We start from the raw sequence: 11,333 nt of genomic DNA, 5'->3' as shown, positions 1-11,333 counted from the left end.
TTGAGAATGTCATTAGCCCAGTAAAAATTACATTCATTCGATATTGTTTCCACCCACATGAAAATAAAATAAAAAAAGATCATAATAAAAAAAATAGTCTAGGAAATTGTTTCCAAAACATTGTGATCATTGTATTGTAGTGGATGTAGTTGTTTGTCTTTTCTGTCATAGTTATTATGCAGAAAATAATTTTGGAGCATTCTTATTGCTAATTTGTACTAGAAGTGTTTGCACCATAGTTGTCACCTATGTTTCTAATATTTTATTTTCATTTTACTAATTTCACAAGAAGACATAATCATATATTTTTTATTGTGGAGGCTTTTGGAGACAATTCTAAATCTCCACTAGCATATTTCTTCCTTCATCTTTTTTTTTATTCTTCCTTTGTCCTTTTTATCTTAAGTTTCTCATTTTTTTTATTTTCAACTTCTGCAAGAATTTCTCTCTCTACCCCTCCTCTCTTTGCCTACATGTTTTGTGTCCGATGAAGAATCGTATATCTTTTATTGGAGCTCCGCATGCACCCCCTGGACAAGATAAGTTTTTGTTTTCCTTTGCTTCTCTCCTTTCTAAGATGCATTTTTATTTTGTGATATTGATGTTAGTGTTTGGTTTGGTTGAGAATCTCGTTAGCTCAGTAAAAATTGCATTCCTTCAATACCGCCTCCACCCACATAAAAATAGAAATAAAAAGATTAAAATTAAAAAAGAAAAAAATAGTAGCCCCAGAGATTGTTTCCAAAACATTGTGATTATTGTATTGTGGTGGATGTAGTTGTTTGTGTGTCATTCTTTATATATTTATTATGTTTGAAGCTTTTAAGACAAAAGATTTAGTTATTATGCAGAAAATAATTTTGGAGCATTCTTATATAAAACCTTTCTTATTAGTATGTAAATGTCGAAGTCCTTTTAACACCATTGATTTGATTAAATACAAAGTTTATTAGAAGTGTTTATATCACAGTGTCACTTATGTTTCTAACATTTTATTTTTATTTTACTAATTTCATAAGAAGATAAAATCATATTTTGGAGACAGTTCTAAATCACCACTAGCACATTTCTTCCTTCATCTTTTTATTTATTCTTCCTTTGTCCTTTTTATCTCAAGTTTCTCTTTTTTCTTTCTTTTTAACTTCTGTAGGAATTTCTGTCTCTGATCCTCTTCTCTTTGGCAACATGTTTTATGTTTTGTGTCCAATGAATAAACATCCTCTACCTTCTCCCGGTTTTAAGATAGAACGTTTGGTCTAAGAATCAAGTTTTTCCTTCCCCATTTAAAACCTCTTCCATTTCCCATACATTTGGCTTAGGATACAACTTATCCTCTAAATATTGTGCTTTTTTTTGTTGGAACACTGAATAGCTCTCCTCAAGCATTGTAATTACTTTCATACAAGAATTGCTAGAGTAAATAATTACTAAACTTCAGCTTCTTATTTGTTTTTATGATCATTGTGGCTGCTTATATAGTGAATACTAATCTTATATAAATTCTTCATTTTTTTCACATTTATGATTTTATATCTTCATTCATTCATCGGTAAATTGGTCTCTGTGAACCAAATTATCTTTAACCAAATAATTGTTTTTTCTTTCTTGCTTATTATCTTATCACTTAACTAATTTATTGAATATCTTATTTTATTTAACATAGAAAGTATAAATAAAATTAATATCTAAAATTAAATTATAGACGAATGATGTATTTCTTATTTATTAACTTCTTACTCATATAAGTTCTTTTTTTACTTAACTAATTTTTTGAATACTTTGTTTTATTTAATATGAAGAATATGTATAACCTATTTTTTGATGGAAGAATATAAAATATAACTAATGAGATTAATGTAAATGTTTTTTTTGGTTTATTTCTTGCTAGTTTTCTTTTCACTTAATTAATTAATTGAATATTTTATTTTATTTAAAATACAAAGTATGAGTAAAATTAATGTCTAAAATTTATATGTAAAATTATGAGGTAGAATTTTTCTTTTCTCTTCTTCTCCCGGTGAATTATGTAAAAAATATGAAAATAATAATTTAAAGACAAGTAACAATATCTATACTTAATTTGTAGAGATGAAATTTTTTCTTAAAGATAGAAATAACATATACAATAAAAAATATGAAATTTATTTTTAAAACAAGTAAGAAAATTTATACTTAATTTATGGGGAGGAGTATTTCAACTATAAATAGAATTTTCATAATGCAGAATATGAAATACAATTGTATTTTATAACTCAACAATCAGGTTAACTTTGATCTTCAATTGATAAATTATATCACTAATGTATTAGTACTTCAATTATTCAAAATAATTTTACATAGATTAAAGTGTTATTTTGCATTTTTGGAGCATAAGCATAAATTTTATAAAAACGAGTTAATACGACAACTAAATTTGTATGTAATTTAGGTAAAGAAGCTTAAATTTAAGGTAATATATCAAATATCATATGAAATAACCAAAAGATTATGGTACCTATAATTCATGCAAAATTTCTTGTGTTGGAAGTTCAAGAAAATGTGCAAGATTAACAAACCCAACTTCCTCAATCGTCTCAGTCGTTTGTAAACAGATAAAGTTCAAAAGAAGAAATATTGTTCCATTCTATATAGTTGCAACACAACAACAATATCGAAGACGCATGTTTATAACGCAATAACAAAATATAAAATTATTTTTTTAAAATTGATTCATATAATAATTACAATTCGTGATAGCTTACCATGAATCAATATGCTCGTGATCAATATGGCCGTGCATTGTACGGGCTCTAATATTAACTAATATTATATATATGGATAGATAAAATATCCGATTACATAATATATATATATATATATATATATATATATATAATTATTCAAATTTATGTTCTAGAGTTTAGTTGCTGTTATAATTGTGCAATTCTACACTTTCTTATTTACTGCAATTCTATTCCTACAATCTGTTTGTTATTTGAAAAAATTACTATAAAGCCATTTCATCAAAAGCTTTCGCTTTAATTAAAAAACGAATGATGCTCGGAGAAGTTTTTCATCCAACGCAATTCAAATACCTAACAACTACAACTACGGCACTGGAAAAAAATAGGCGCCTAGTCTAGGAAAGAATATAGGTTGAATCCAACTAGGTATTGTTACGGTCTGAGTTTAATTTTGACACATTGCCTGAGTTTGACAATGTCTAATACATGTATGTATATATATAAATTTTTTTTGCTCCGTATGAGTTTTTGTTTTTTAATTTATACGGATCATCAATTTTTTTTTTACGGATTATCAATAGGTAAGTCTATATAAATTATTAATAAAATACTCAAATCAATTGACCTAATAGACATATTATGTTGTAAATAAATAATGTCACTATATATATCACTAAAATTTTTAATTTATATTTAATGTACATGTAAATTTATATAATAAATTTTGTAATGATTATTTTTTATCTAATAATTAATTTGTTTATATATATAAATTATAAATAAAAATCATAGGTTTAATAAATATTTATATATGTAAAAAAATATCAAATTTATTTCATTATCAATTGTTATAAAAAAATATCTAAATACATCATTCAATTAAATATCATGTTTATTTAATTTTTAATCATTATAATAAATATCTAAATACATCATTCAATTAAATATCAAATTTTCTAAACAAATTAAATGAATAAAAAATTTCTAAAAAAATAATTTTTATATCACGATCGTATATAAACTGGATTGTTAAGACCTTACTTTTGTGGGATTCCATAAATTTTGTAAATAATTTTTAAAAAACTAGTAATTAAGAGTTGATACTAAATTAAGGATATTTTTGTAAAAATGTATTACTTTATTTTCAAACAATATATATTTTAGAATTTTAGGTGTCTTTCAACTATAATTTACACCATTAGTAGTTGATTATTAGATTTAATGGGTATTTATTTTTTATAAATAAAAAACAAAATTCTAATAGTTGATTTTGCATTGTAATGAATAAGATTATTAAATTTTAAACAGATTTAAAAAATATATTTTATATATTGAAAAGTTCATTATATAATTTTTGTGTCTATTATATATATCGACACTATTTGTTTATAACATAATGTGTCTATTAGTTCAGTTGGTTTGAACGTTCTATTAATAATGCTTTCATATTATTTATATTTTCAGTGTTAGCAAAAATATAATAATATTTCACCTTTTTGAAATCAAATAATCATTTGATCATATTAAATTCTCTAATTTAATTAATCATCAAATATTAAAATAATTTCTTTAACAGAAATTAGAACACTCGTTTGTGTGTGACCCCATAGGTTCAATACTAAGTTAGTAATATATTAATCAAATTAATATACTAATCAAGGTAGGCGTCTAGCAACACTTCTTAACGTTCGAATAACATGAAGTAACATTTTAACATTAGAAAAGTAGTGTAATAATTTCTTTCATCTTTAAAGCTCTGGGTTAATTCTAGAGTGTGATATTACTGTCAAACCCTTTTGAGTTAACTTATAATGACTTAAGAAACTCATTTCTTCTTTCATTTTATTTTCCTAGCCAGGATATAATTTTATTCATAGAGCTCAAACTTATTATCAAGAGTTGATGGATTCCTTTTTGATTAATCATTAATTCTACAGGTGTTTAATCATATATAATATCCATTCAACAAGTGCTCTAAAGCATTAGGTGTTCGAAATCAAAATACAACAAATAACAAATAACCTGTTAATTACTATGATAATCTTAGGTCAAAGAAAGCTATTATATCTCTTCTTGAGAATTTTCTATTGACAGTTTATGGTAAATTTTAACCATTATAAAATTTCAATTGAGTCAGTTCAATGATCACATCAACACGTGACTCATCTATATATGCAAATTAATAAATGAGATCTATTAATATTTATCCAATAAATACTATCACATATATATTGATCTATCAAAATTATTGATATCCTATTTACAATAATCTTATGATCAATAACGGTTTAAATTAAAATTAGAACAAACTCATTTCTCATTATCATAATCTCTATTATAATAACAAGTCTTTAATTTTAATCAAGAACATTACCAAATAGACCATTTGGTCAAATAGTGAAATATGACAATGAAAATAAAATAATATTTTATTATTAAAATTATAATTGATTACATGATGACTTAGATCGTGGACATACAAATTTATTCCCAACAGCAAGTTCAAATCCATGAGGACCATGACAGAAACTGAGACCAACGTGGAAACCTCCAAGGACTCCAGGATCGGTATAAATAGAAATCAAATTTTTCTGATGATGTATGTAAAATTTTCTTGACCAACAATAATGTATTATGAATAAAATTAGTCTCTAACTTGATTAGAAAATACTTAATAGTGATCTTTGATCTAAGATAAAAAATGTAAATATATTAAAAAAATTATCAAACACATTTTTATGACAAAATAATTTTAAGTTACTTGCTAAATAATATCATATATTAAATTAGTTTAATTTCTTTTATGAAAAATATTACAAGTATCACAATTTTACTAGACATCATTATAAATAAAATTATTATGGACCTCAAAGTTTTTTTTATATTAAAGATTTAACAATATTTATTCACACTTTGGAATTCTATAAATCATGTTTACTTTTTTTAAACAAAAAATAAAGTTTACTTTAATTTAAATCTAATTAGGTAATATGTTTAAAAATTTCTTATACTAAATTTTTGTTGATTAATATTTATATAATAATGTTAAACTTTTTTATATAAATATATAGAAAATGTATCTAAATTAATTTATTAAATATATTTTAATGTATAATAAATTTAAATTACTTAAATAATTTAATTAACTTAATTCAAATTCTGTTTTAATACGTCCATTATTTTAATTAATATTTTTTTATTTTGTTAATTATTTCAGTACTAAAGTATTCATGGTAAAGTAAATAAGAAATATATGTGACACTATAATCAAATGTATGTTTTCTGTGTAAATACTCTCTTTCATTTTTTTTGTTTGTTTCAATGAAAATATTTGATTTTATAAATAGATGTATTTTGAACAAACGTGAAAAAGAAAATGACCTATACAAGTGCATCCAAGTATATTTTTTCCTCACAAAATAATAATAATAATAAATTTTCATTTCCATGAAAATATAAGATATTTGCTTTTATCATTAAAATAAGAAGACACGTAAAAATAATTTATATTCCTATAAATTAATAAATCTTGAAAATATTGTTTCAAAACTCGTGTCATATATAAAAATATGTTATCTTCGATTAATTATTTGACAGGTTTTTTTTAATGTATATATATATATATATATATCCCAAAAAATTGTTTAATTTTAATTTTTATTAAATATCTATTCATGCCACGTTATAAATATATCATTCAGCAGACTACAACTAATATATATTTTCTTAAAACTACAAATTAAGTAGTTTTTAGTAAATAAAAATATTAACGAGAAAATAATATATGCACAGGGAATGTAAAGAATAAAAAGTCACACCGATAATTATTTCTAGTTGGTTAACAATGCAATTTATTACATTAATAGTATATTAACAAAATTGTCAGAAAATAATATATTAAAATTAAACTCAATCTTAATTAATTAATATTTTGTAAACAAAAGGCATGCTTTACCTTTGGTTTTATCATAGCCCTCCCTTTCTTTTCTTTTTGTTTTTTTTAATCTGAAGAATAAACGAATGATGAGATGGCCATGTAGTTGCAGTGGTGGGTCTCAATAATAGACATTAACAAGTTATCGACTGCCACTCAAACATAAGAGTGAATTAGACGATATAACTTTAGACAACGACTTTAAAATATTAATTTAATTAGAATGCATGTAAAAGTCTTTATGTCGTAATTTAATTAGAGAAAATAAATTATGTATATTACTATTGTAAAATAGTTTAACATATCATCTAACAATAAGTTTGATAAATTTTACGATAAATAGCATAAAAATCACATTAACATCATTTTTTTTTTATTGATGGAGAATGTAACTAGTTTTAAACTGATAGTGCATCATCATTGGTCTCCTTTATTATGATATTGTTTGCTTAGTTACTTGTTTGATAGCTAAAATTTTATCTTTTTAGTAAAAGATATCTTAAGAATAGAATGTATTTATAAATCATCATTAATATTAATTTTTAGGTTATATAAGACTTTGTGTGACGGTTGAAATAAGTCTCTTGAACTTAATGTATAATGTTAATATTTCACTCTTAAATTTACAAACATTGTTAGAATTTTCTATATTTAAGATATTATCTGCTTAGATGATGTAGATGCTGTTGGATCATCATGATTTTATTTTTATTTTTAGTAAAAGACATATCCATTCATGGGTTAAAAGGAAAGTGTTTTTAAATATTTTTTATCTTAACTTGTAAATAATGTAAAACTTTGTAAATGTGAAAACACAATCCAAGCAACCAAAAGTATTAAAAACAGTCCATTCATCAAAAGTAAGCAATTATTGCGGGGCTAACGTTTTACGCAACACGTAAATTGCGAAATGCCTATACTATTTTTTTGTCATGTAATCATTATCATTATATTATCAAAAGAAAACAAACATCAATCAGGCATTGTTTTTTTACATGATCAATAAGGCATTTTTAAGCATTTTTCTAATTCTTAAAACAAAATGTATTCGGCTAAAATAAATTTAAATTAATTTTCAACAAAATTGATAATTCATGAGAGGTTTCCAAAATTAATTTGATAGTTATTAGTGTTAAGGAGAAAATAGATAGCATCCCAAGTTTAATTTCTTTTTTATAAGTAGGCACATCAGAAATAATAATAGTATAATGTCTTAATTATTGTTTTCTTTCCTGAAATTGGGAAGTATGTTTTTTAGTTCTTAAATTTTGATAATTTGTTTTTTTAATTCTTGAAAAAATAAATTGATATTTTATAATAATTTTAATACTTTATAACAATTTTTTAACATTATAATATTTTTAAAATGAAAATTCAAGTAGTTAAAAATAAAAACTAATTTATGAAAACTAAAAACGATCACAAAATATCGATTTACTAGAGATTAAAAAGAGAAATTTATCAAAATTCAAGAAAAAAAGTAATTTTAAATTTTAGGGACTAAAAAAAATATACATCTCAAATTCAAACACTAAAACAATAATTAAACTTCGTTTAAAACTAGTTTTAATATTAAAGACCAATTTTTATAGTTATTGTAAAAAAAAAAAATTAGTTTAGCAAGAAAATATATTAATTTTTCAAATGAAGTTATAACATTAATACTGATTCATCTTGAATTTACATTTTAAAACTTTAAAACTCTAATAGAATGCTAAAAAATTAGTATAAAGCGTTAATTTATAATCTTAGATTGTTAGAGACTAAAAAAAACAATTTTTCAAAATTCTGGAATTAAATAAAATATTTTTAAATTTTAGGAAATAAAAAAAATATAACTTAAATTCAGATACTAAGAGAGTAATTAAGCCTAATACAATTAATAAGGAGTCACATGTGGCACAGCGTTAAAGAGGATACGTTTCTCGTTTAAAATGTTTGTGTCTTTTGTCTGTTTCTCACACTTTCTGCTTTTCTTTTCTGACAACCTTTGCTGACTTCTGTCTTTCTCTCTCTTATCATCATAATTCACAATCATCAGAGACAGAGAGAGATGGTGAACGTGGTGGAATTGCAGAAACAGTTGCAGAGGTGGCAGCAGAGTGGGAATGTGAATGTGAATGTGAATGTTGATGCCAACGGAGAACTCATGTATGTCAAGGTCATGACTGATGAACAGTTGGAAACTCTGAGGAAGCAAATAGCCGTTTATGGCACCATTTGTGAGCAACTTATTGAGATGCACAGAACACTCTCAGCTCAACAGGATCTTGCAGGTAGGTACCTCAAGCTCATCTTTCTTTTCTCTTTTTATTGTTTTCTTTTTTGGTTAATTATGAGCTACAATAAGTTTGTTCTCCCTACCATTTATCTCAACGTGTGAGAGTTGATTGAGCTAAGTTACTCTAAAGTCCTATTTATCTCCTCTCCTCTATATTCCCATTGGTTGTTAAATGTGTATAATTGGTTTCAGAATAGGCGTGCTCGATCCAAAAGAAGGCTGCAAAATGTGGCTCCTAGCAACACTGAATCAGAAGTGGACACTGAGGTTGATTCTAAGAATAAGAAGACAAAAGCTGAGGAGGAGTTTCAGTCCCAACATAACATAACAACTTCTGGAGGGGCTGAAAAGCTGTGCTTCCAGAACCCTCAAGTATACTCTGATCACTTGCACTACTTGAACCCTGATTCCAACAAACCATATTCCATGTTCCAATCAGATTGCAATCTGAAATCCACAAGAAATTCGAGTCATGTGTCTGTTTTTAATGAGATGCTGTCAAACTCAAGTATGTTACATCTATTCTTGTTCTTTCTTCCTTCACTTTCTTCTCTTCATTAGCAATCTAAGAGAAAATAAAAATAAAATGATTGATTATACTTATCTGAAAAATTAAAATTAACTTATATACTTTAATTTTTAGAGAATCCAAGATTAATTCATTTTATCTTCTTATTTTTCAGGGAGTGAGTATGTAGGTGGAAAAATGGAAGTTGGTGGGAGTGTGAGCTACAATTTATTCCACCAAACAGGAGACTGCAATCTGGCGGGTTGAGATTTAGTGTGAGCTGTAAAGAACCGTGAGTGTGTTGGATGGGCTTGTGTTCATGTTTATGACAAATTATACTGAAACAATCAGAGTTCAATGTAATATTTACTATTTAGCCATCTTTTATAATATTTACTGAAAAAAGAGAATAGCATAACAATGTTACATCATACTGTGAAGTTGGTTTCTTGGTAACAACTTCACTATTTTCTACTGTCACAACTTTTTTGCAACCCGATTCTAAAGGGATTATTAGTTTATTACCTCCCTATATTATGCATATTCATTGTCTTGACTGTATCACGCTATTCAGTATTTGTAATTTACTATATGATCGCGTTAAGGTTCAATTACTTGTAAGTTGAATTGGGTGGATTAGATTAATGGACAAAGATATATATAGGGCCTGTTTGGGTGTAAGTTTCTCTAGAAGCACTTCTAGAAGAAGAAAATAAGAAGAAAAAAATGAAATGAGATTCTCCATTAGTTAAAATGAGTTTTTCATTAGTTAATTTGTAGATGTCATCTCATCTTTTAGAGAAACTATATTGGTGAGCTTCTAAAAATTAATTCATGAAGAGCTTATTTTTGCTTATGGAAAAGTTCATCTCATCTTTTTTCTTTTTATTTTTTTCTTTTTAGAAGTGCTTCTAAAGAAGCTTACCTAAACAGACATTAATAATATTTCTCTTACTACATCTGTTTCCCTTCATATAAAACTTTTTTAACTTTATTTTTTTATAATATATTTTCTAAAAGTATGGTGTATTATTATTATTTTTATCTTATAATATTCTTAGTTGATTATAATATTTTTTCTTTAAACATTAATTATTTTTTTGGGAGCAATTAACTGAAAAAAGAAATAAATGATAATTTTGAAAGAAAAAATGTAAATAATTGATAAATTTAATATGATAAATTAAATTAATTGTTTTTTTTAAAGAATGTGAATTAGTTGAAAGTGTGTATCATTTTTTTTCATTGGTACTCGAACCTAAAATCATGCATAAATAAAACCGACTTCTTTATCACTAACCAACAAAATTGTTATATGACTTTGATTATAGAGTTGCTAATGACATTATTATTGGTTTTATTTTTTAAAATAATTTAGCTGTCTAATAAATATGTCACGCTTTGAAGAAGCTATTATTTTTTTTTTAAGAGAATGAATCAATATAAAATAACATGTAAAAAATAGCTTAATAAATAAGCATGCTTTTAAAGGTTTTTACATTGTGAATCAATAAAGAATAGGACGAAATTTAAATACAAATTTATAGGTGTTTTTAATATAATTTTCTAATTTTTTTGTTTTTTTTTATAAATTTAACAATAAAATAATACAAATATATATATTTTTTGTTATAAAGTGTATTACTATCATTTCTCAAGATTTTTATATGGTTAAATAATTTCAATTAAATTAAAAAAATTGGAAATAATAAAAATTAATTAAAATGCATTTACACTATTTTTTAATCTATTAATAATCTATTATATAATTAAAAATAACAAAATTTTATAATAGGCTTAAATATGTTTTAGAGTCATTAATAAATTAAATTTTTTTATTTGGGTTCCTAATATCATTTTCCTCTACATTAAGTCTCTAATAAAATA

General features: G+C 24.4%; 1 pseudogene; it reads left to right on the top strand.

Moving 5' to 3' along the window:
* The first annotated feature begins 8,616 nt into the window (after positions 1 to 8,616).
* Positions 8,617 to 9,989, top strand: LOC114402863 (annotated as a pseudogene).
* Positions 9,990 to 11,333: the final 1,344 nt, after the last annotated feature.

Source organism: Glycine soja, chromosome 20, assembly GCF_004193775.1.
Source record: "Glycine soja cultivar W05 chromosome 20, ASM419377v2, whole genome shotgun sequence".
Classification (NCBI taxonomy): domain Eukaryota; kingdom Viridiplantae; phylum Streptophyta; class Magnoliopsida; order Fabales; family Fabaceae; genus Glycine; species Glycine soja.
This window is presented reverse-complemented; position numbering and strand designations above follow the sequence as displayed.